Below are 25,851 nucleotides of genomic sequence, written 5' to 3'. Positions count from 1 at the left end.
CACATTTACTTGGGAGGAAACCTCATAGAATTTGATGGAATTTACTTCTGAGTAAACATTTGCTGTGTTTTAGTCCCATTACCCTCAACAGAAAAGCTGAGTGTTTGCTTCACTTCACTTTCCACCCATCCCCATGAAAATCAGTTGGACTTCAGTGTTGAATTTTAGTTTTTCCTTTTCATCTCTCTAAGTGGTTTTAGGCTTAATTCTCCCCACAATTCCTTAAACAGGAACCAAAAAAGTAGAGGAACAAACTTTTTCTTGTTAATTTGCCACCTGGCAAAAACGATCAACAAATAGAAGAAAATGCATGTTTGCTAAGACAAAATGAAGTAGCAAATTAAAAGTATTTCTCTCCCTTTTTCGCTCTTTAAATTTGTTATTAGCTAATCTTGAAGTACAAGGGAAATGGTAAACTCATTGTTCAAGCTCCAGGAGTAATAAAGAGGAGAAAAACAGGTTGATTCATGCATGGCCATCTCTTGTGGTGCTTATGAGGGTTCATTCACTCGTGGATATTGCTTGTCGAGCTCAATGTCGTTGATTTTCAGTGTAATATATTTTTGCCTTTTTCATCCATGCTATTTGATAACAAGCGTGTGAGATCTACAGAGGGAGATAAACAAAGTTGTAGGCTACTGTGCTTATCACAAAAAAATTAGCTGGTGGCGCTATGGTCTAAATCACAGGGCCTAGGACTTGCCGATCAGAAGGTCGGCGGTTCGAGTCCCCATGACGGGGTGAACTCCCGTTGCTTGGTCCCTGCTCCTGCATGTGGAAATGGCTATTTGGGAAGCTCTATTCTAGGTGAAAGGGATGTGGGTGGCGCTGTGGGTTAAATCACAGAGCCTAGGACTTGCTGATCAGAAGGTCGGTGGTTTGAATCCCCGCAACGGGGTGAGCTCCCGTTGCTCGGTCCCTGCTCCTGCCAACCTAGCAGTTCGAAACCACGTCAAAGTGTAAGTAGATAAATAGGTACCGCTCCGGTGGGAAGGTAAACGGCATTTCCATGCGCTGCTCTGGTTCTCCAGAAGCGGCTTAGTCATTCTGGCCACATGACCCAGAAGCTGTACGCCGGCTCCCTCGGCCAATAAAGTGAGATGAGCGCCACAACCCCAGAGTCGGCCATGACTGGACCTAATGGTCAGGGGTCCCTTTACCTTTACCTAGAAGTCTATGATTGTCACACAATACTTGTTTACCACCAAGGCTAATATGAACACAGTTACCAGCAGTGCTTTATTTTCTTTAAAAAAAATGTTTAGGGGTACTCCTATTAAACGCTCGCTTCTGTCTGAGACTCGGAAAACAACGTGACAGGAAACGAGACTGCCATCGGGGGTAGCAACAGAACTGACGATTCACCGTGCTAGAGGAAAAACTAAAAAAATTAGTTAGATTCACAAAATGTTTAGGGATATCCGTACCCCTGCATCCCCACAGAAAAAAAGCACAGGTTACCAGTAATGTTCTGGTTCTCTTGGGCTGCTCCTGACAAACAGTTTCTTGAGCATCTATCATGGTTTTGCTTGTACAAAGCTTATGTGGGAGTTATACAAAGGGTTATACAATGCCTGCCCTTTACTGAGCATTCTTTCCAGTTCATTTGCACGGAGGTTACATGACAGTGAGCATTAATCCTGATTTGCTTGCATGGACGTGGCACATCTTCCCAAATCAGTCATTTATCCCGCGCTTTTTAGCTCACTTCCCCCGTTCCTTTCCTAGGTACAAAAACTCTGTTTCGTCGTTGCACCAGAGCAGGTTAATCACTTTAGAAGCCTGCATTTCCAGTTTGCAACTGAATCCCTCCCGCAAAACGTTGACAGTCTGAAGGTCACCCTTGTTAAACTTTTTGTTGTGAGGAATGGGGAAAGTGGGGACCAGTGACAATGTTCTGCATTTTAAAAAGGCAAAACACCACAGAAGGCTGCCTTGGGTGGTTTCTCCCCTATATTTCTTGGGAAAGGGACATGACTCAGTAGGAGAGTCTTTGCCTTGTATGCAGAATGTCTCAGGGTCAATCCCCAGCATCTCCAGACAGGTTTGGGAGAGAATTTCTGTCTGAATCCTGGAAAGCTGTGGCCTGTCTTAACTATACAATACTGAATTAGATGGGCCAATGGTCTTAAGAAGAAGAGGAGTTTGGATTTGATATCCTGCTTTATCACTACATGAAGGCATCTCAAAGCGGCTAACGTTCTCCTTTCCCTTCCTCCCCCACAACAAACACTCTGTGAGGTGAGTGAGGCTGAGAGACTTCAGAGAAGTGTGACCAGCCCAAGGTCACCCAGCAGCTGCATGTGGAGGAGCGGAGATGCGAACCCGGTTCACCAGCTTACGAGTCTACCGCTCTTAACCACCACACCACACTGGCTCTTATACTCTTAAGCAGTATAATGAATCTTCTTATGTTCCCTTATATCTCTTATGTTCAGGCTTTTATGATCCCATTCCCCCACTGCATGTTTAGTGGGAAAACTTTAGCCACTTGGAGATGCTGCTTGATCTTCTTCTGACTTTTTCACCTTTTGAGGCTTTGCGTGACTTGAGCATCTCCCTCTCTATAGCCCACCTTTCCTCTATCTCCTGTAGATCAATTTAGCCAATTATCTCAGTTGGGTAAGCTCAGTTGGTTAGAGCATGGTGCCAATCATGCCAAGGTCGCAGGCTTGATCCCCATATGGGACAGCTGCATATTCCTGCTTTACAGGGCTTTGGTCTAGGTGATCCACCGGGTCCCTTCCAGCTCTACAATGATTCTCAGATCTTGTTCTGTCCTCTACTTAGCTTCAATTTGAACAAGGATGAACAAATCTGTCAATTTCAATTTAACTTGGTTTCTTATTTTTCTCAAACTCAAGTTCAGCTGACCTCCTCAGCTTGCAGATTTTGAAAATAACAAGTCCTTGTGAAAATCTGCAGCATGGGGACTGGAAGAACCATGGAGACTGTGTTGAACTATGTTGCTGTGTCACATTGGTAAACAGAAGCGCACCACAAATTTTTGCCATCAGAGGACGAACACAATTAGTCCCTCCAGCATGCTGCTCACATCCTGTCTGTGGCACATCAACATTGCTCCAGGCCACATCTTTCTCTTTGCTCCTCCTTTCCTATCAATCATGAGCACATTGGCACAAAGGCAAGCGAGATCCAAACTAGATGTGACATTAATTTTGCGAATCCTATTAACATGCATGTTTTTTGTGTTGTTGTTTTTTAAAATGCAAATGGCAGCTCAAGGCTTTGTTGTTGTTAAAATATTACCCTTCCTTGGCCCAGTCCTGATGCTGCTTGGCCCTGGTGGCTATTTACATAGTAATAATAAAAAACAAAGAACCACACACATTAATTTGATTTATGCAACAGACTTTGTGTCTACTTTTGCCCAAAGGCAGAAAGGTCTAAGGTGGTTGCATTGTGGCAAGAAAGGACTGTATCGAGGGCCTTGAAAATATACCTCAAAGTGCTACTGCTTACTGAACACGAAAGAAAAGCAAGTGAAACTGGTATTTACTGTCTGTATTTTCATGTCTATAATTCTATCTAATATTACATGGGCCTTCAAAGGCTTGACTTCAATGGTCCCATAATAACAGTAGCATCCTTTGGTCAAAGTCTGTTGATACCCTGGAGCCACAGGGGCTCTTGAACTGTAAGGACTGTGTCATGTTCTATTTTCTTCCTCAAGCACGTTGGCTAAAATGGTACTCAAATGAACTGTTTCATTCATGTCAAGCTCGAGACTGATTTAAGCAGGAAGGAGCTCTTTCTCTTTTCATTGCCTTGAGTTCTCATAGGCTTCAAGAACACTAAGAGAGGACAGCATAGATAATACATCTCATAAAATAGGTTGTGGGCAATGAAGCTAGTTTTTTTTTTAATTGGTTTGATTTTAGACTGTGGCTGGAATCCTAACCCACTTACCTTAGACTCAGTAGGGCGTATTTCTCAATAGACATGTTTACAATCAGGGCTTTTTTATCCAGAACTCACCAGAATTCAGTTCCAGCACCTCCCAGGGAGATATCATTGCCATTATAAGAGAACAAACAAGGTGTTCATGGTGAGTTCCGCCACTCTTTTTCTAGAAAAATAGCACTGCTTTAAAAATGCTGTGTAAATTGCATGTAGGCTGCAATCCCAGAGACATTTACTTTGGAGTAAGTCTCATCAAGCTCAGTGGGATTTATTTTTGAGTGGACATGTACAAGATTCTGAGCTAGCTCTCTTTCCTCTTCCGGTGTGGGTGCCACTCCCGCTGCAGCTCCAAGATGGGCAAGTTTATGAAACCAGGGAAAGTCGCCCTCGCTGGGCATTACTCTGGATGCAAAGTTGTTATTGTTAAGAATATTGATGATGGCACCTCTGACCACCCCTACAGCCACGCTCTGGTGGCTGGCTTCGATGGCTACCCATGCAAAGTGACGGCCAGCATGGGCAAGGAGAAGATTGCCAAATATTCCAAGTCCTTTGTGAAGGTCTCCAGTTACAACGGCATGATGCCTACCAGGTACTCTGTTGATATTCTCCATGACAAGACTGTTGTCAACAAGGGTGTCTTTAGACGTAAAGCCTGGTGAAAGGCCAAAGTGAAATTTGAGGAGAGATACAAGACAGGCAAGAACAAGTGGTTTTCCCAGAAACTCCGATTCTGAGTGGCATGCATTTGCACCAAAAAATATTTTTGAAAAGCACCCCCCCAAAAAGATTGCACTGTTCCCATTGAAATCATGACTAGCTTGGTTTCAATGGGACTCATATTCAACTATCTGAAATGGTGCAGCCATTCAGCACATTGGATGCATTTATTATATTCCTTCGGTTTGTCAACTGACAGAAAATTCTCTGGAGGGTTCAGTAATCCCTCACATGATAACTCTCTGGCAGGGCGGGCCGGGGCAGGGGGACAATAACTGGTCATCCACCTTTGCAGGATGCATTGCCTGGTTACTTCAGTCTTTCTTTTTGTATCTCTGCACGTAGTCATTTGCATGCAACTTGCTGTCAGCTGTGGTGTGTTTGTTTCGTGGACTCCTAGTGCTTCCTGTGGTTCTGTCGGGTGGCTGTCAGCATCTCCCATGGCCAGTGGTCCAGGAACATACAAAGACAAGAAAATGTTTCTTACTGTCTGCCTTTTATTCAATATTTACAGAGAGAGGTTTTGGAACCTAGCCTCTTGGATAATGGTGTTGTCCCAAGTGAATCTCCACCCCCATTTCTCCCATTTCCTCATTTGTCATATCTATGGGTGCTGCTACGTGCCCTCTGCCTTTGAGCTCTTTGCTCTCCTACTTTCAAGGCTCGCCGGGTTCTGGGAGAGGTGGGGTCTGGAATGCTTTCTAAAGGCACTGTGTCCATCTGCTGTCGCCCCCTTGGTGCTTCCTCTTCCTCCTCCTCCTCTCCTATTATTTCCCAGCTTTCCTCCTCATTTGCCTCTGAGCTGTGACCTCCCTCAAAACCCCTGTTGTAATTCTGAATGGTCTCCTTCTTCTCTGGAAGGGTCAGGCTGGGGAGGCAGTCTCTACTATTCCTCCTCTGCCCAGACCCTGACAGGTGTCTCACTTGATCTGGGCCATGCTAGCATAGCTGCACCAATGTTTCCTTTATTGTGAAGTATTGCATAAATCACTGTATATTCATATTCATGATAGTTGCAATAGCCCATAGCTCCATGTGCATATGGGTCCAAATGTACACAGAAAGCGGAACATGACCAGAGCCTGGGCTCTCATTGCAGCACTTAGTGGCTCTCTCCTCACATACTACACTGTTGCTTAAATGACTGAAAGTGAGAAAATGTTGGTAACATACTAACTGTAGAATCAGAGGCGTAAAAATATCAGTCTCTGGGTGACAGCAGGAGGAGATTTGCCCTCATCCACTCCTGCTGTAGGCACCTATTTGGTCACTACGGCTTTTTGTATGTTCTTATGAACGTAATGAATTCTGCAAGAAACTTTCCTAAGGGAAAGTTTTTCAGGCATCGCAAATTGCAGCCATAGCTAAAAACATGAAGCTCATTCATAAATTTAGTGCTCATTAATAAAGCTGGTATTACTGTGTTGTCAATTTAAAAATAAATATAGCAAGTTGACCGATTTCTTTGTGGCAACCATATTTTTTAGTAAACAAATTCCTATTTTCTGTATTGTGACTTAACTGTCGTATGTTTGTAGATTTGTTGCATTCATCTAAATGGCTGGGAATTGCTTGCAAATAGTGCTAACCCCTATATATCCATTAATTTATTCATTGCTACTGGCGATTGCATTATGTTAGACAAAACAGAGTCATTTAGCACTCTGGAGAGTTAAACCATGCCTAAATTAAATGGTTTTCTACATTTTCCCCCATTCCAGAAACAGGATGAAATTAATGTCCTATGGTTGTCTAGGTGTTGACTTTTTCCCCTAAGATGAAAACAAGTAAGAGTCTTCTACTGCCCTTTAGGTAGCTGAAACGGGAGGTGTTAATTGCTTGCCCAGTGAAGAAAATGCTGAGATTTTAACTCTGCCTTAAATCTTAATTGTGACCTTTATTCTCCAGACCAGCATCTTTTATTTCAAAGAGAAGCAGACAAAAATAAGTGTGGAATTCCTTATACACCCTTTATCTCTGTTATAGCACTCAGCTTCTATTCTTTGTCATTTTTTTCTCAACATCTATTTTTGCCACACACCCTTTCATGATGTTGCATTTTCATTGATCTTGGTCTGCTCTAAATAGTAGACATAAAGTGCAGCGTCATTCAGCATAAGCAGACCTGAGTAGAAAACACATTCATGCCCTTTTTTCACACCTTCCATTGACTGCCTAACACTAACACTAGTCCAGAGATGTATGGAGGTGGTTCAGTATATGCTAGTGTGAGTCTTTCCTTGGTGGACAACAGAAAATGTTAGCTGATACCTTGATCAAGATAGCAAACTTGTTATAAATGAATGGAAATGGTTTATTGAATATTTACAAATAGCTTGTACACAGATAAGAACATTGGCAGGATTATTGTAATAACCTGCAGTTTTATTAGAGTATATATTTAAAGTAGGTGAATAAATGAGCAAATTAAGTTAATTTGGATATGCAGAAGATATTAAAAATAAATTTAAGGAACCGCAGAAAGAGGAGGAAGGAAGTCAAGTTTTGAAATTTTAGAATGATTATAAAGTTATTGAAATGTATAAAACTGAAAATCATAAATAAAATAACAGATCAAATCCAAAAAAGGAAAAGAGAAAATGTTAGTTTTTGGTCATTTATCAGTCTGGGACAGTAGCAAAAATCCTGGCAAGTGAATACACATCGGCTCTTCAAGCTGTAAATTGTGGTAAATACCTTACAATTAAGATGTGAAGTTTACACATTTTTGTAGACCAATAACAAGGGAAGGATACTTTTGGGAAATTAGGCTCAGTGTCTGTTCATCATTAATAATGTGGTGTTCCTTACGTATCCAGGATGTGGCTTAATTTGCATTGATTTTTAGATTGGACATTTTGTGTGTGTGTGGTCAATTTCATGTTTCCTAGTTATACACTATTATGCACTAAGTTTCTTTTATGCGCTGTATATAGAATATATTCTGAAATTTGCAACCTAGCTTGATTATTTGTGTGGAATCAACCTTCTTTTACTTATGAGACTGTAGCTGAAAGTAAACAAGAGAATGTTCTAAGCGACAAAGCCTGAAGAACGCACAACTATTATTTTCTATCTTTAAAAGACATCTGAAGGCAGCCCTGTTCAGGGATGTTTTTAACATTTAACACTGTATTGTTTTTAATATTTGATTGGGAGCCGCCCAGAGTGGCTGGGGAAACTCAGCCAGATGGGCGGGGTATAAATAATAATAATATATTATTATTATTATTATTATTATTATTATTATTATTATTATTACTGATGTAGGGTGTTGCAGTCACAGGGGAGGCACTTTATAGAGTATATCAAAGTGTCATTTGAATATTTCATTTGTATTTTTTAGGGCAAGTCAACATCCAGCTTGTACCATATGGTTCAGCACAAAAACCTTTCTTTCTTTTGAAATCAGCTATTTTCTGACTTGTCTCCCTCTGCTGTACCCTCTATAAAACCAAATTAGCTCCTAGATAAATAGCTCCATCTGATTCATTCAAGTTCCAGAATCACTAAAGCCTAAGAATCTTGAGGATCACCTTTTCACATGGCCTCTCGTTGTTAGGCTACAAACTATGCTAAGAAAGAACATAGCTGCAATCAGAGCTTTTTTTTCAACCGAAACTCAGTTCTGGCACCTCTCAGGTGGGTGCCATTGCCATTACAAGAGAACAAGCGAGGTGTTTATGCTGGATTCTGACACCTCTTTTTCTAGAAAAATAGCACTGGCTGCAGTGCACCTTTCCAAATGCACTGCTGATGATTCCTATTCTCTGAATGCTGCTTTGTTGTTTCCCCCCCATCAAATGAGCCAGCGGTGTTCAAATTTTCTAGCTTAATGCAAGAAAGGCTTTCACTCTTGCTAGAAGCTTGGCCTTGCCCTCACCGGTTCTGGAAGGCTCCTATAGAAGAGTCCCGTATGCACAGAGACTTTGCGCCTGCCCATTAGGGGAAATAGGAAGCCCCGAACATAAATATTTTTAGATGTCCTTTTTATGTTGAGATTCGTAGAGACACCATTGATTCTTTGCTGAAGAGGCTTGCCGATCTTTCAGACAAGTCTAAACTAAATTCTCTCCTCTTAGGCAAAGATCACAAGACGACCTGGCTGGTAGCCAGATTCTGCGCCCAGATTTGTAGGCACAGATCATCCTCTAGAATAAAATAGCTTACTAGGGAAATACTGAAGTTGCTCTTTGGGGTGCCTCAGGGTCTATTTTTATGGTAGCCCAAATCTCAGTTGTATGGGTGTATGTATATATTTCAATTTTAACTCATGAGCTATTGCTGCAATTTGCTCTGATTGTATATTTTATCTTTATGAATGCTGTTTTTATTGTGTTATGCGAGCTGGTCTTTGACCATAATAAATTATCTATCTATCTAGCTTAAGAGAATCCCTGCATATCTGCCATGGAACCCTACAGACATCTGTTAATAAGTAGATGCCCTTTATTATTGACAGTTCATAGAATTGTAGAGTTGAAAGGGAATCCTTTGCCCAACGTGGGGCTCCAACCCGCGATCCTGAGATTGAGTCTCATGCTTTACCGACTGAGCTATACAGTGGTGCCTCGCAAGACGAAATTAATTCATTCCGCGAATTTTTTGGTCTAGCGAATTTTTCGTCTTGCGAAGCACGAAATCCGATAGCAATGCATTGAAAATCAATTAATGCGTTCCTATGGTCAAAAAAAGTCCAAACAGAGCCAAATTTCGTACAACAAGAGTTTATTAAGTGCTCTTTAAAGTCACACATACTGTAAAGAGCATTTCAAAATTCAAACCCAGAAATTTTTTTAAAAAACAGCAGAGTGGCCCAATGGTCACAGAAAATCATAAAAATGCAGGAAAAAAAACCAAGCTTCCAGATTCTTGCAAACCCCTCCCCAACTGTTCCCCCAGCCACCCAGCACACAGAAATTCAAATCCAGAATTTTTTAAAAAAACAGCAGAGTGGCCCAATGGTCACAGAAAATCATAAAAATGCAGAAAAAAACAAGCTTCCAGATTCTTGCAAACCCTGCCCCAACACCAAGTCCTTGAATTCCAAACACCCCAACCCAAAATCCAACCCCCCCAAAAAAAAGTTTTAAAAGCTTAACTTACCAAATGGCTGCAAAAGAAGTTTTGGAAAAGCTTCAAAAATCACCAAAGTCTTTAAAAACCTCAAAAAAGGCTACTATGTACACTGCATTCTATGAGTTGCTCCTCGAAGTCAAGTCGCAACTGTATTAACGGTGTTAAGAAAAAGGAAACAAACTTGCAAGACGTTTTCGTCTTGCGAAGCAAGCCCATAGGGAAATTCGTCTTGCGAAGCAGCTCAAAAAACGGAAAACCCTTTCGTCTAGCGAGTTTTCCGTCTTGCAAGGCATTCGTCTTGCGGGGCACCACTGTATAAGTTTCTTGATTGAACCATTTGGAAAAATTGAGATACGTTAAATGACTAGAAACTCTCTTGAAAACCTACAGTAAAGAAATTAATTATTCTGGTGTGTATATATCTCACAAGGCAACCCATTGGTTTTAGTCCCTTTGTCTCTCTTCATTTTATTGCAAGGCACAAAACTCAAAATAGTTTCAGTAAGTAGTTTTTCTCACTCACGCAGAGAAAGATGGAGCGGTGGAAGATCTGGCTGCTGCAGTGGGGAGGAGACGACAAAACAATGACTTTTATAATTGAAAACTTTGAGGACTGCGATTTCAGAACAGCCAGCAAAGCTTTGCCTGTTGTATTTGATCCCACTTTATTGACATGCTTTGGTATCTGTTTAGTATATAGAGACCATTACACAACTGATTGGATACGCTGGGCTGTCAAATAATTTGATTTCACTGGAGCATGGTGTCTACAAATATTGGTTGGGGACAGGTTTATGGGCCCTCCCATGTCTTGGAGGCCGCAGTTGATGGTTTGTGCAAGTTGGCTTCAGGCTTGGAAATGTATTTCTGGTTGTGCTATGCCTTAACAAAAAGAGGTTTCCATTTTTCTGCAATGAAATGAAAGCAATAATCAATGAACTATACTATAAAATAAATAAGACAGTATTGTAGATGATAACAATTAAAATTATTATTTTTTTCTTATCTGCACTGATGATAGTCATTGTTTGGATGCGGGGCTTTTATCCATTTCCGCAGTCACACAATCAATCAATCTGTAGCTGAACTGGGTTCCACGCAGTCACAAAAACAAATGAACCGAAAAAGCCTCAAAAACAAAAATGCAAAATAAATAGCAAAAATAAAAGTGCCAAACTCAATCCGTTCCGGAAGTCCGTTTGACTTCCGAAATGTTCGAAAACCAAGGCTCAGCTTCTGATAGGTGCAGGCGCCCCATAAACAATGGCCAACAGCCGCATCAGCCGTTTGGCTTCTGAAAAACGTTCAAAAACCAGAACACTTACTTCCGGGTTCTCGGCATTTGAGAACCAAGGCGTTTGAGAACCAAGGTACCACTGTGTCAGCAAATAATTATTAAACAGAAATTCACCCTTAACAATTACAATAAATAATATCTAAACTATAATCAAGGAAAATAACAGCAGGTCACAGTGCATAAAATAACACATTGCAAATTGAGAAGCAAAGACATATAACTTATAAAATTACCTTAAAATTATTATTTTTTAAATAAATGATGCATTTCCCTGGTTTTCAGTTGAAGTAATTGGGTGGCTACCAAGCACGTCAGACTGGTGCACACACTGATTTTCTCCCCTTTATCTTAGAAAATATACACTTGTGGTGCTATGACCTAGAAGACCAGGGTCTCAGTCATCACTCAGCCATTAATCTCACTGGGGGGACCTTGGGGCCTCTCATCCTAACCTACCTTTACAGTGGTACACCTTGAGCTCATTGGAGGAAAAAGTGCTACATAAATATACTGAACAGATAAATACATAACAGTAGGGAGGCTAACCTTTTTGGAGCCAAGGGACACAGTGACACATGGCCAATGCCTCTGAAGGTGCATTTCAAGATCTACAGGGCCAAAGTGGTGTAACAGTTCTAAGGTAATTTTGCAGTTGTGAATTAGGTCCCACAGTTTGAATCTAGATCATGCAGCGTGGCCAAAAGGAGACATAATTTCTGTTCCTAAAGAGCAGTTATGAAACATGTCATTGGGTGGGTGGGGGGAGAGAGAGAGAGAGAGAGAGAGAGAGAGAGAGAGAGAGAGAGAGAGAGAACAAAGCACAAGAAAATCATAAATGAAATATAATCTCTAAAAACATCAGGCACCTACACACATCAGACACTTGCAAGTGTCCCAATTTCACAGGGAAAGTCCTGGAATGACAGAAGCCATTCTGGTTTCTGATTTGATCCCAGACTGTTCCTCTTGCCCTTTTTGAAGGATGTCCATCTTTTCATCAGATAAATGTTGGAGAGGATGGAATAGGATGTCCCTCTTTTCATCAGTGAAAGGTTGGAGAGGATGGAATAGAATGTCCCTATTTATATTCAAGAAACGTTGGAGGGGATGGAATAGGATGTCCCTATTTATACTCAAGAAAGGTTGGAGGGGATGGAATAGGATGTATGTCCCTGTTTATACCCAAGAAATGTTGGATGGGTTGGAATAGGATGTGTCCCTCTTTTCATTGGATAAATGTTGGAGGGGATTCATGCATGCATGTCCACACACCCAGTATGGTCCTGGGGCCTGAGGGTATATGATAAAGCTGTCTTGTTGAAGCTTAGCTGGTTCAACAGTGGTCAATCTGTGGAGAGAAAACTTTACACAGGGAGAAGCATACAAACAGGTTTTTATATTTCTCCTGAATGTTAAGAATAAAAGAGACAGATGCTTCTCACCAGGGAAGGCATTCCACAAAGGGGAACCAGCCACCCAGAACACCTGTTACAGACTTATATAAAGGAAACAACAACAACAACAACATTTTATTAATTTATGAATTGCCTTTCACATAAGTCTTGGGTCATTTTACAATCGTGAAATAAAAACAACTGAAGTTAGGCATGAAAGCAAATGAACACCTAAAGGCAAAGACCATATATTTTCTAGCTGGAAAAGCTTGTTGAAACAAAAAAATGCCTTCTGTTGTTTCCGGAAAGTACAAATAGTGGGTGTTCGTCATATAATAATCATTTCAGACAATTATAAGCCTCGGGCAAAAGATTTAAGGGGCCTGGATTAAAATGGCAGATAGATTGTGTGTGATGTTAGCAATTTACTGTTTCTTAGCTTCTGTCTCTCATCTGTAAAACTGGCTTAATCATAATCTCCTTCACAGGGCTGATTTGAAGGTGAGGGAGGGACTGTAAATCTCTTGTCGTACCCAGGCATAAAGCTTGCACCTTGTTATGCATTTGCAAGTCCCACTGAAACCAATGGACCGTAATGTATTGGATTGAAACCATAGCATTCTATAGACACAGTAAAAAGAAGATGGGTGGGCGAGATGCAATTATCCTTTTAAAATATAGGCAAAGCATAGGCGGCGGTAAAATCCACTTAATTTTACGACCAGGGGTGTTTAAGATTTAGTAAGAAGGTTACCTTTCTTTAAACTGATCATTAGACAAATTTCCAAAGGTAAGCTGGCTCTGAGCATATTAGGCGCTCCCTGAGACTATCGAGTATTTTAGTGTAACAGATCCGAGCAAAAGCTGTTTACCTTGCTTAAGATGGGCTCTTGCAGAATCCTAACTGGAGGCTCTTTCAGTGATGTCCTTTAGAAAGAAATCAGTGTGTCATCTGCCAGCTGTTTCTCTGTAAAATGCATTAAGAGTACACAGCTAATTAGGACTGACCTTTTCCAATATTCATCACACCGTCGCTTTACCGTGCTGAAACTTTGCTTTCAAGAAGATGCTGAGGATCTTTGCATAAAGGGACCATGACTAGTTTTACATTTTTTTTCTTTTGTTATGGTAGCTTCAAGAATCTTCCCTAGGTAGAGATAAGGTGATTATTTTATGTTGTTGTTCTCATTTCTATTACATGGAATGATGCAGCAAGGCAATGAATGGAACAGCGGGGAGAAGCTTTGTTCGATTGTTTCACCATCCGGCTTCATTCAGCCTAATTCTTGCATAATTTTTTTTTTAAATCAATTAAATGAGGATGAGGTGGCCTTCCAGATGTTGATGGATTCTGACTCATACCATCTCCACGTCAGCATGGTCCAATACTTAGGGGTGATGGGAATTGCGAGTCCAGAAAAATCTAGAGGGCTGCAGGTTCCTGTTCTTGAATTAAAATAAAAGAGGTTGCTTTTTCAGCTTGTAACAAAGGACCAGTTTGGGAGTCATGGAAGCAGAGGGATATGGTAGATTTCTTTGTGATATAGCACAGAGGGACAGCTTATGCAAACAGATAAAGGACCTTCTCAGTGCTATTTTTGTAGAAAACGAGGCAGCAGAACTCATAATGAACACCTCCCCTTGTTCTCGTATAACGGCAATGGTGTCCACCTGAGAGGTGCCAGAACTGAGCTCTGGCGAGTTCCAGCTGAAAATAAAAGCCCTTGACCTTCTTAATTTGCCAGCCAATATCATATGCTCTCAGGGCCTCTACTGATGTTTCTATGCTCAGCTGACTTGTTGACCCCAGCCCCTTCTCTTCTCTGAATTTCAACAGAGTTCATTAGCATGAGACCATAGTTGCATGTGGAAACTTGGAGAGAAAGGTACAGGACAGACTTGTTTCCTCCCAAATTTGGTACTGTCATGTCTGTAGGCTCCACAGATAATTGGGTGCATTAGCCCAAAGCAGAAACATCACCTTGCCAACAAAGGTCCGTATAGTTAAAGCCATGCTTTTCCCGGTAGTGATGTATGGAAGTGAGAGCTGGACCATAAAGAAGGCTGATCGCCGAAGAATTGATGCTTTTGAATTATGGTGCTGGAGGAGACTCTTGAGACTCCCATGGACTACAAGAAGATCAAATATATCCATTCTGAAGGAAATCAGCCCTGAGTGCTCACTGGAAGGGCAGATCCTGAAGCTGAGGCTCCAATACTTTGGCCACCTCATGAGAAGAGAAGACTCCCTGGAAAAGACCCTGATGTTGGGAAAGATTGAGGGCACAAGGAGAAGGGGACGACAGAGGACAAGATGGTTGGACAGTGTTCTCGAAGCTACCAGCATGAGTTTGACCAAACTTTGGGAGGCAGTGGAAGACAGGAGTGCCTGGCGTGCTCTGGTCCATGGGGTCACGAAGAGTCGACACAACTAAATGCCTAAACAACAAGAACAACAACCCAAAGTTCATGCAGTGGCACTCCTGTAACTGAAAGCAAGTGAGAATCACTTGTCAAAGATTTACTTCTCCAGGGCGGGGAACCTGTTACTCTCCAGCTCTTGCTGGACTTCAACTCCCATTAACTCTTATCATTGGCCATGTTTTCTTGAGATGATTGACGTTGGACTCCAACCACATCTGAAGAACCACAGGGCCTCCTACTTACCGTTTACACATAGACACAGCTGCTTCCTTAGTAAATGCTATGTCTCTTTTTCATGCTAGACAGTTAATGTGCTAGCAATAATCCCATGTGCGCTTAATCATTCATAACCAGACATATCTGATTCTCTGCAGCTAAAAGCTTCCCTATTCATAATTAAGTGATAACAGCCAAAAGAAACTAGCAAAATCTGGAAATGGACAGGATGAAGGCTTGAAGGAAGGTTTAAGTCTGTGTTATTACTGAGGTACGGTAGGTAAGACTAGCATGGCATGTTGCATCCTGAAAAAATAACATTAATAACAATTGCTCCTTGCTGTGGTTTTTACACAAAACTAAATAAAAGTTTTGAATTATGTGAGAAATAAAATAAATCAATCAACCAACCAACCTTTAATGGATGGGGTCACACTACAACCTCCCCATTCATCCCCACTGCAAAATGAAATTTGAGAAATACAGAAATTAAATCTGATCTGAAGTAGCCAGGGCCTCCAATATTTCCGATGAAAGAGCCACCCCAACCCCAAGTTCCACAGCAGCTGTGCATGCCATGGGGCATCCAGTACTCGCATCACAGTGGTACATGGATGGCGCTGTGGTGTAAACCACTGAGCCTCTTGAGCTTGCTGATCAAAAGGTCAGCGGTTCGAACCCGTGCGGTGGGGTGAGCTCCCATTGCTCTGTCCCAGCTCCTGCCAACCTAGCAGTTCAAAAGCACACCAGTGCAAGTAGATAAATAGGTACCGCTGCTGTGGGAAGGTAAACAGCATCTCCGTGTGCTCTGGCTTCCATCACGGTGTTCTGTTGTGCCAGAAGCGGTTTAGTCATGCTGGCCAGACGACCCAGAAAGCTGTCTGGGGACAAACGCCAGCTCCCTCGGCCTGAAAGTGAGAAGAGTGCCACAACCCCATAGTCACCTTTGGTTAGACTCAACCATCCAGGGGTCCTTTACCTTTACCTTACTCAGGTCACACACACAAACCACGGGGCATCTGCAGGACACATCAGCACCCTCGGCAGCATGCACAGGGTGACTTCAGCACACCCCGGGGCCCCTCAATCATGGGCACGCCAGTGTGGTATAGTGGTTAAGAGTGGTGGACTCGTAATCTGGTGAACCGGGTTCGATTCCCTGCTCCTCCACCTGCAGCTGCTGGGTGACCTTGGGCCAGTCACACTTCTCTAAAGTCTCTCAGCCTCACTCACCTCACAAAGTGTTTGTTGTGGGGGAGGAAGGGAAAGGAGAATGTTAGCCGCTTTGGGACTCCTTAGGGTAGTGATAAAGGAGGATATCAAATCCAAACTCTCTTGGTGTTTTCACCAGACGCATGCACAGCAAGGAAACTAACGTGGGAAACCAGTAGAAATAAAGCCAACCTGCTGCTTTCAAAGGCTGTGTGTCCTCAGAAACAACATGTCCATGGTTCTTGACCATCCCTTAAAACAAAGCTCCAGCTGCAGATGTCTTTCCAGCATTTTCTATAAGTATGATTAGGAATTTCTCTCCTCCACCCCTTTTATAAAGTCTCTTGTGGGCATCAGGCCATTAGAAGTTTTTCGATGAGTTCAGTTTCTCTTATTTTCCTTTTCTTTCCATTTGCAGTGGTTTGAAACTGTTCACTCTTAGTGACATTTGCTTTCAATTAAATTGCTTTACATTTGAGCTAATAAAAAAATATGTTACTGTCATCTGGGACCCTCACCCCACCCCACCCCACCCGGTCACTAGCAACACCAGTTTTTGCCAAAACAACACAACGCTCTGGAATGAGTTAGGGTTTGGATTGGGTTGCCTTAATTCTGATGAGAGATGAATGAAATGATTGGAAGGTAAAGAGTGCCTTATTGACAGCTGGTGCAGCTCAGCCAAATTCCGTTTACATCAATGGGAGAAAACGCCCCCAAGGAGCCTGAGTAGTTTGCTGAAGCAGGTCCAGTATCTGGTGTAATTTCCGTCATGATGTTAGATGAATTGCATTGGAAAGTACGTATGCGAGTCCTTGGCGGGCTGGGATGCTCTGACTGCTTCTTCTGCAGTATTTTTAAACTGGGATGGGAAACCTCAAGTCTCCATGTCTGGAACTCAACACTCTCCCCAGGCTACACCTCTTACTGGGTAGAGCTTTCTTTTCACCGTTGGCTTATAGAAAAGTATGCATTACCAACTATATTCTGCGCACACTGTTTTACTGGTATGTGTGCATGTTTTTGTGAAGTGTCCTGAGAGTGCATTGAAAGCCGAGTGTCCCAAGCAGGGAGAGGGGATGATATGTGTGTGTGCTTAATATTTAACACAGCTCCCTAAGCCAGACATCTTTTGAATCAAAACTTCCGTCTTTCAAGTGCATATGATTCCCACTCACCCTTAAATAAAGTCATTAGCTGTTTGGAATAGAATCCAAAATCTGGACTGGAATCCAAAATACTGAGTAATAGATAAAGCATCTATCTGGGAAATGTATGAATAGCAGGAGCAAAAGTACTGAAAATTCATTCCATCTACAGCTCTTTTATTAGTTTCAGCATTTTACATCCAGTTAACATGGTTCTACATATGTGAGGAACAGACTGAAGGAACATCCCCCTTCTGAGATGTGGCTAAAGAAAGGGTGAACATTTTAACAGCCATCATTACTAAATATTATTTAAAAGCTGTCAGAGCCTTCATTTGCCTTTAGGAGTTGTGACATATGGTCAGAAATGGTTTGAAGATTTATAGTCGTCCCCGCTGGATGGGTTTCAAAACATTCTCTAACAAGATTCGTGTCCCCTTATCCTTGGCAAAAACCGTTCAGAAACTGTGGCGCATATAAGCAAGTAGACAAAGAATGATGAGGCTCAGGTGGTTTAAAAACAGACTTGAAGCAAGGTTGCCTACTCAAAGGAGTGAAACAAGACTGATTAAAGAAATTACAGCTGGGCCAAGATGATTTCTCTCTCCTCTTGCTGCCTGGAAATGTTTCACTATTAGCATCTACAAAAACCACAGAATGCATGTTGTGTTTAATAGGACTCACTCCCTAGTGGGTGTGCTTCAGCCTTGCATGCATTCCATTTGCATAGTGCATGCAGGAAAGTATGTAATGTGTATGCAAGCAAGAAAACAGAGCTAGAACTGTCCCCTTTCTCCCACACCATACAGCCTGAATTCTGAACGGAGATATGTCAAAGTCTATTAGGATAAAACAAGACAGATTATTCTAATAGCTTTCCCATTGTGGGGAGGATACGTAAAGACTGAAGTGTCAAGCATCCATTGTCCCACATTTTCCAGTACATTTTCATATCACTTTCCATATCATAAGAAGTCCTTTTTTGGGGAGGGGGAGGGAAGAGGGTTTGTTGCTCAAGAGTGCTAGAGCTATTTTAGTTGGACAAACTGAATTTGCTGGTATGTGATGGTTGCTATTTTCAGATGGGATTCAATCTGGAAAGATTCTGGGAGTCTGTCCGTCCCCATCCCCCCCGACCTGCCAAATTGTTTTTGGCTTTAAATTGGCCATATTCAGTTACGGTTGTGGCTAGGTTGTGTCTGATGGAGAACCATTATTTAAAAGTAATTATAATGCAGTATTTTTTTGTAGTTTCCCCTTTAAGAACTCAACAAAATGCAAAGAATCACAGCAAAAGTAATAAACATGGCAAACATGTTTTGGAGAGGTTGTTGTTGTTCTTTTCATTTCTATACTGCTTTATATATTTTTTTTTGGGGGGGGGGGAATCTCAAAGCAGTTTACAACCTACATTAATACAGCAAATAAAACAATTCAGAATAAAACCTTACGGAAGAAAGTCAAATATAAAGTATACATTTAAATACAATTAACATTCATTCAAACCTAATTAACAGGAAACTAAAATATTATCCTAAATATTTTTTTAAAAAAAGCTCTACAGAGGAGGTCAACTGCAGAATGCATGTTTAGCAGAGCAAAGATAAAAAAATATATATCTTAAACATTTGAAAAGAAAGCACTACTAAGTAAAGTCAAATATAAAAGGCGCATTTGAAACAGCATAACTGGCAAAAGAATAAAATGTTCTCATAAGCATAGAACATATCTGCTGCTGTAGTTATGGGCCAATTACACCTGGAAGCAAGTCCAATGGATCTTCTGTGTAAACATGTATAGGTTTGCACTGTACAAAGAACATGGAAGGAATTTTTTTAGTAGGAATCCCCTTAGGGCCAAAGGTTTTTTTGGGGGGGGAACCCCTGACCATTAGGTCCAGTCATGGCCGACTCTGGGGTTGCAGCGCTCATCTCGCTTTATTGGCCGAGGGAGCTGGCGTACAGCTTCCGGTCATGTGGCCAGCATCACCCCGTCACGGGGATTTGAACCACCGACCTTCTGATCGGCAAGTCCTAGGCTCTGTGGTTTAACCCACAGCACCACCCGTGTCCCTAGGACCAAAGTAAGTACCCTAATAAATGGACACGGGTGGCACTGTGGTCTAAACCCCTGAGCCTCTTGGGCTTGCCTATTTGAAGGTCAGCGGTTTGAATCCCCACTATGGGGTGAGCTCCCATTGCTCAGTCCCAGCTCCTGCCAACCTAGCCGACTGAAAGCACGAAGCACGTCAAAGTGCAAGTAGATAAATAGGTACCGCTCTGGTGGGAAGGTAAACGGCGTTTCCGTGCACTGCTCTGGTTCACCAGAAGCGGCTTAGTCATGCTGGCCACATGACCCGGAAGTTGTCTGCTTACAAACGCCAGCTCCCTCAGCCTGTAGAGCAAGATGAGCGCTGCAACCCCAGAGTCGTCCATGACTAGACCTAACGGTCAGGGGTACCTTTACCTTTAAGTACCCTAATGGGACCCCCATTAGGGGGCTAACATCATACTGCCACATAGGAGGCAACTTGATGGAAAAAAGTACAAGTACAAGGGCGAAATATGAATGTGTACATGGACTGAAAGAATGCCAACCATAATGATTCTCAACCATGGTCTGAATATGTGGCAAAAACATTCTTAAAAACCTAAATTTCTTTTCCTCTTGCTAGAGAGATTGCAAAAGTATTTGGTTAGTGCCATCTTTCACAGCTATGCCTGCAGGAATTAAATGTAAAACTGATATCTATGAATATGGAGAGATCTCTGATATCCAAATATTAATGTTTCAGTAAGACATGAGTAAAGACTACACACACACACACACACACACACGGTCGTACCTTAGAACTTGAATGCCTTGGCTCGCAAACAAATCGACTCCCGAACAATCGAAACCTGGAAGTGTGTGTTCCAGTTTTTGAACGATTTTTGGAACCCGAACATCTTCATGGCTTCCGTGGCTTCCAATTGGCTGCAAGAGCTTCCTGCAGCCAATCAGAAGCCACCCTTTGATTTTCAAATGTTTTGGAAGTCGAACAGAGTTCCAGAATGGATTCCGTTCAACTTGCAAGGTACAACTGTATATATAGTTATTATTCTACTATTTTCCATACCAAGATGTATTACAAATGTAATATGGATTAAGGCATAAATGTAAATTACTGCCTCACCCCTCAAACAGTAATTCAGGATTCAGATTACATTTTCTTTAAAGCACAATATAGTCAGAATATAGGACTAAATTTTGCATGAGTCAGGGTGCTTTTAGGCTTGAGCAGAATAAAATCTTCCAGTTTTAGCTGCCTTGGTTAAAATGTGTCCTCTTTTAGAATAAGAAAATAATGCAGAAGCATAATCCTCAATCATATGTTCAAAGGCAACTTCAAGTTATAAATCACACAGCTTGCAAGATGGAGCTGTAGCCACCTTATAATAAAATGCCCTTGACTGTCTTTTGGATAGCAGTAATTTGTCGCATGCCTGCAGTTTATGAACTTTCTTACCTCTGTGGTAAGGAGGGAAGGTGATATGGCAGACCGCCCATACGGCCCGGGCCTGCCAAAAATATAGATATTCTGCAAGGACACAGAATCACCAAACCCTTAGTTTGTGGCTGGTGGCTTCACCAACACAATGCTGATGCTACATTTTCATTTTTGGCAGGGACGCTAGTCTAAATCAGGTGATTTGCATATTTCTGGTTGCAACTAAAACTCAAATCAATTTCATCCCCCCACACACCCACCCAAAACCATTCTCAAAATTAGCCTCTGCCTCTGTAACAACAACAATAACAGATTTCTGCTGAATTCCACCTTTTTCAGTGTTTTGGCTCTAAAGCAATTATTCAAAGTGGCATAGAAATGGGCTGCCCATTATATTAACCAATATCTTTGTGGTGAGCTTTCAAACAGTAATCTGTTTGAACAGTTAGCATGCATGTGTAAGGGGGGAGGTGTATACAGGCAGTGCTTTTTTCTGGAGGTACGCAGGGGTACGCATGCCCTTTAACGTTTTGTGAATCTTTGTACTTTTGTCCATTTACTGTATTTATTTTTCCTGCTTGGAACTATAAAATGGTGATTTTCTTGAGTCAAAATGAGAGTACCCCTAAACATATTTTTTTTTTAGAAAAAAGCACTGTATACAGGCAACTCCCCATTTACATGGGAGTTATATTATGAGGCACCGTGTGTTTAAGTGAAATTGCGTATATTGCGAACGCCATTGAAAAAGCTGGCAAACACCCTCCAAACCTCCTTGCTCAAACTCCAGCTCTCCACAGACCTAAAAGATCAGTGCAAGGGCTCCTGGGATTGCACTTGCAAAGGCCCATGGGATTGCTAGACGCTGGTTTTGTACCATTTTTTTGCAATTTTGCACGCTTTTAGGGCTGTTTTTGCCCCTTTTGTCCCATTTCCGGGTTTGTAGCAATGCGCACATGCGCAGTTTTGCATGCCTTAAACGCACGTAAATGGGGAGTTGCCTGTATACATGCACATACCCACACCTACATTTTGGACCTGAATAGGCTTAATTCTGAATATATATGCATGAGTGAACTGTTGGTATCCAAAGGCCAAAATTTTCACTTGGGAAAGACTGGTATACCAACTGCTTAAGAAAATGGCTGACAACCATTATTTCTGCATCGTGGGGGGGCGGTGCGAGGGCAAGTTCACAGAGTTTTCCACATCCCAGCTGTTTTGTCTAATTATTATTATTATTATTATTATTATTATTATTATTATTATTAATTTATTACTTGCACCCCACCCATCTGGCCAGTTCTCCCCAGCCACTCTGGGCGGCTCCCAACTCCCAACAAACTATTAAAAACACGATAAAACATCAGACATTAAAAACTTCCTAAACAGGGCTGCCTTCAGATGTCTTCTAAAAGTCAGATAGTTGTTTATTTCCTTGACATCTGATGGGAGGGTGTTGTTTGTTTCCTTGACATCTGATGGGCAGGTACCACTACCGAGAAGGCCCTTTGCCTGTTTTCCTGTAACCTCACTTCTTGCACTGAGAGAGCCGCCAGAAGGCCTTCAGAGCTGGACCTCAGTGTCTCAGGTTTCTGATGGGAATCTTTTATTTGCATGAAATTCCACTCTCCTGGCCCCATCGTTGGCTTCGCAGAAACTTAATACACAGTCGTCCGTATTTGGAAGCTGAATGCTGCAAAATGTTTTCCCCAGTGGATAGAAAGCTCCCCTTGAAAATCCCTTGAAATCCCCACTCCAGTGTGGACTCCCAGACGTCCAGGCTGAGATTCCAAAATCTGACTGCCTTTGTAAGATGAAACATTTTTATTGTTGCAGTCATCTCAATGGACAGCTCTGACCCAGGGCAGACAGAAGTCAAGGTTATGTGCATACTTTGGGTGGTGGGGAGGTGAGGGCATGGGCTGGTGGTAGGTTTCTAAATATAACCAGATTGTTGCCCCCTTTTACTATTGTAAAACATAGTTGCTAGGGTGGTGTCCTCATATATTCTTGTCCATCTGCTCTAACTGCTTTAGTGTCAGGATTGTTCCTCGGGGATTTGAGAACTCTTGCCTCCAGCTTGCTGTTGATAAAGCACCTTACCTTCAGTAATGTTTCCAACCGCTGGTTATGAAAATTACCCGTCTGTGGCTCCCTGTCACCAGATTTATAATTTATTACGGTTATTGTTACACATCAGCAAAACAGCTAATGTATATGTATCTGTGGTCTCAGATGGGATTCTGTCGCTATGCCAGGCCTTTGGGGAACTTTACCCTGAGCATCTGTATTTGGGCTAAATTTCGTTTTCTCCCGGGCAAATGAAAGGGGAGGACAAAAGGCACTAATCAAAAGAGATGTTGAAATTCTGAAATTCAGGTGAACTATCCAGTGTACCTGATATTGGCACTGCCGAAATCTTCTGAGTAACTATGTACATTTGTGTGTTGGTTTTATTTGTTAAATTTGTTTCCCATGTTTTGACCAATAAAATACAATAAAAGATCAGTAAACTATACAAAGAAGCAGATGAAATATCAGTAGAAGAATTAAGCTAGTATTTTTCATGATTCCAAAGCTGGCCACACACATGCACACACCTCCCCCAATTCAAAATTATGGGACAGGCAGGGAATAATATTTAACCATATGTCTGGAAATCTACGTAGTCCTTTTGTTCACAGTTCTGTGTAACACCTTTAAAGGTAAAGGTAAAGGGACCCCTGACTATTAGGTCCAGTCGTGACCGACTGTGGGGTTGTGGTGCTTATCTCGCTTTATTGGCTGAGGGAGCTGGCGTACAGCTTCTGGGTCATGTGGCCAGCATGACTAAGCCACTTCTGGCGAACCAGAGCAGCGCACGGAAACGCCGTTTACCTTCCTGCCGGAGCAGTTCCTATTTATCTACTTGCCCTTTGATGTGCTTTCGAACTGCTAGGTTGGCAGAAGCAGGGACCGAGCAACGGGAGCTCACCCCGTCGTGGGGATTCGAACTGCCGACCTTCTGATTGGCAAGTCCTAGGCTCTGTGGTTTAACCCACAGCACCACCCGCGTCCCTCATGTAACACCTTTAAGGCTTCCTAATTCATAGAATCATACAACAGTAGAGTTGGAAGGGACCACAAGAGTCATCTAGTCCAACCCTCTGCGATGCAGGAAACTTTTACCCAATGTGGGACTCAAACCCACAACCCTGAGATTAAGACTCTCACGCACTCCCAACTGAGCTATCCCAGGCATGCACTGCAGACTGCAATCCTGTACACACTTACCAGGGAGCAATCCCCGTGAAATCTAGTGCAGCTTACTTGTGAGTAACGTAAGATTCTTGCAGGCTTCCTCAACCTCAACCCTCCAGATGTTTTGAGACTACAATTTCCATCATCCATGACCACTAGTCCTGCCAGCTAGGGATCATGGGAGTTGTAGGCCAAAAACATCTGGAGGGCCGAGGTTGAGGAAGCCTGGATTATTGTGACGTGAACCTGCACTAGAAATTGTGACAGCAATTCTGAACCAAGGGAAGACACTTGGGTGTTAGGTGTTTAGACAACTGCAGTGTTTTCAAGCATCTGTTGAGTTTTTGTTTTGCAAACGAGAAGGATAGGGAGAGAATTAGAGCAAGTGGAAACCACACAAGGTTTCTCCCAGCAGAAAAGCAACTGTGACAGCAGTGATGCTTTCCGAGCCAAAGTAAGACACTTTTCAGTTTTGTTCGGTGCTAAGTGCTTATGCAGCTGCAATGCTCAAGTGCCCACAGTGCCTTTTCAAGGAAGGAGGATGGGGAGAAAACCAGTACAACTGGCCATGTCCCTGTGACCTCATTGGCCCCACCACCACAACTCCCTGTCAGCCATGCCACATCCTTTGATCATCAGCCGCCACTGGCCGCAGGTTTCCTGTGGGAATGTTGTGGATACTAGGAGAGGATATATTGATTTAATAGTATCCTTCCTCACTCATGCTTGTGAGCAGAGCAACATTCCCCAATATATAGCAGGAAGCTAGTTGGTAGATTGCTTTGAATCTCTTTACTTAAGCCATCCAAGCTGGCTTTGTCCAGATTGGGTTCTTTCCTGGTAAGTATCCCTTTCTCCTTCCTAAAAAAAATAAAGACACAAGAAGCTTCTTTTCAAAGTAATAAGTTTACTCACATTCAGTTCACAGTTGGATCCCTGAAGGCAGGCTTTAGCTTGTAGTTACAGATACAGTGCGGCTTACATCCTTGTAAGGATGGGCCCTTGTGCTGCTGGCAGAGAGCCAACAGTGCAGTCCAAAAGAAGAAAAGGCAACAAAAGAGGAAGGCTGCTGCTTGACTGGACCTTTTGTGGGGTCTGCAACTACGTGGGGGAGGATGCTCCAGACCAGGTGTAACAGGAAGTTCAACTGGCTAGATCAGCATCCCCCTGTCTGTGTCCACTCTAGGCAAACGAGGATTGTTGTATTTGACTGCTCCAATGGATTACATCCCACATTTCCCACCCCTGCAAGTAGTACAATGACAGCTTACCTGCTCTGACTCACTTCAACCCTGTCCTCCTTCCTGAAATATTGTTTGTGGGTCTTGCTACGGAGAGGTTTGATATAATTCCAAGGGAACAAGCCAGCAGCATGACAAGCTTGGGCAGTGCTGAATTTTAAATCAATTTCCTTTTTCTTTTTAAAAGCATGAAGCACAAAATAATCCACTGATCTCACTAGCATCTGCAAGGTATGAGTAACCCCAACAGGATTTACTCTGTCAGTGTTCAGCAGACTGTTCAGGCAGGCAGATATTAATTCATTTTTAATGTTAGTAAAATACAGTCATTAAAAAGCAGCTAACACAAAATGCCAGAAATGCTTTTAACGTTGCACAAAGTGCACTCCTTTGCCGAAATTGCTTGTTACTTTTGGAGATCTGGAGATGCTGGAGTCTTTAAATATTTAAACTAGAAGTTGCT

At 42.2% G+C, this 25,851-nt stretch overlaps 1 protein-coding gene and 1 pseudogene across 3 annotated transcripts in view; both read left to right on the top strand.

The window, feature by feature from the left end:
• Window positions 1–25,851, top strand: part of GPC6 (glypican 6) — a 792,386-nt gene that overhangs the window by 139,870 nt on the left and 626,665 nt on the right. The gene's annotated exons all lie outside the window — the stretch shown is intronic.
• On the top strand, window positions 4,230–4,699 carry LOC310762110 (large ribosomal subunit protein eL27-like; annotated as a pseudogene). The gene has a single exon. The product of its transcript is annotated as a large ribosomal subunit protein eL27-like (transcript).

This window comes from Podarcis filfolensis (genome assembly GCF_964270895.1).
Source record: "Podarcis filfolensis genome assembly, chromosome: 4".
Taxonomy (NCBI): domain Eukaryota; kingdom Metazoa; phylum Chordata; class Lepidosauria; order Squamata; family Lacertidae; genus Podarcis; species Podarcis filfolensis.
Note: the sequence above shows the minus strand (reverse complement) of the source record. Positions and strands in the feature narration are given on the sequence as shown.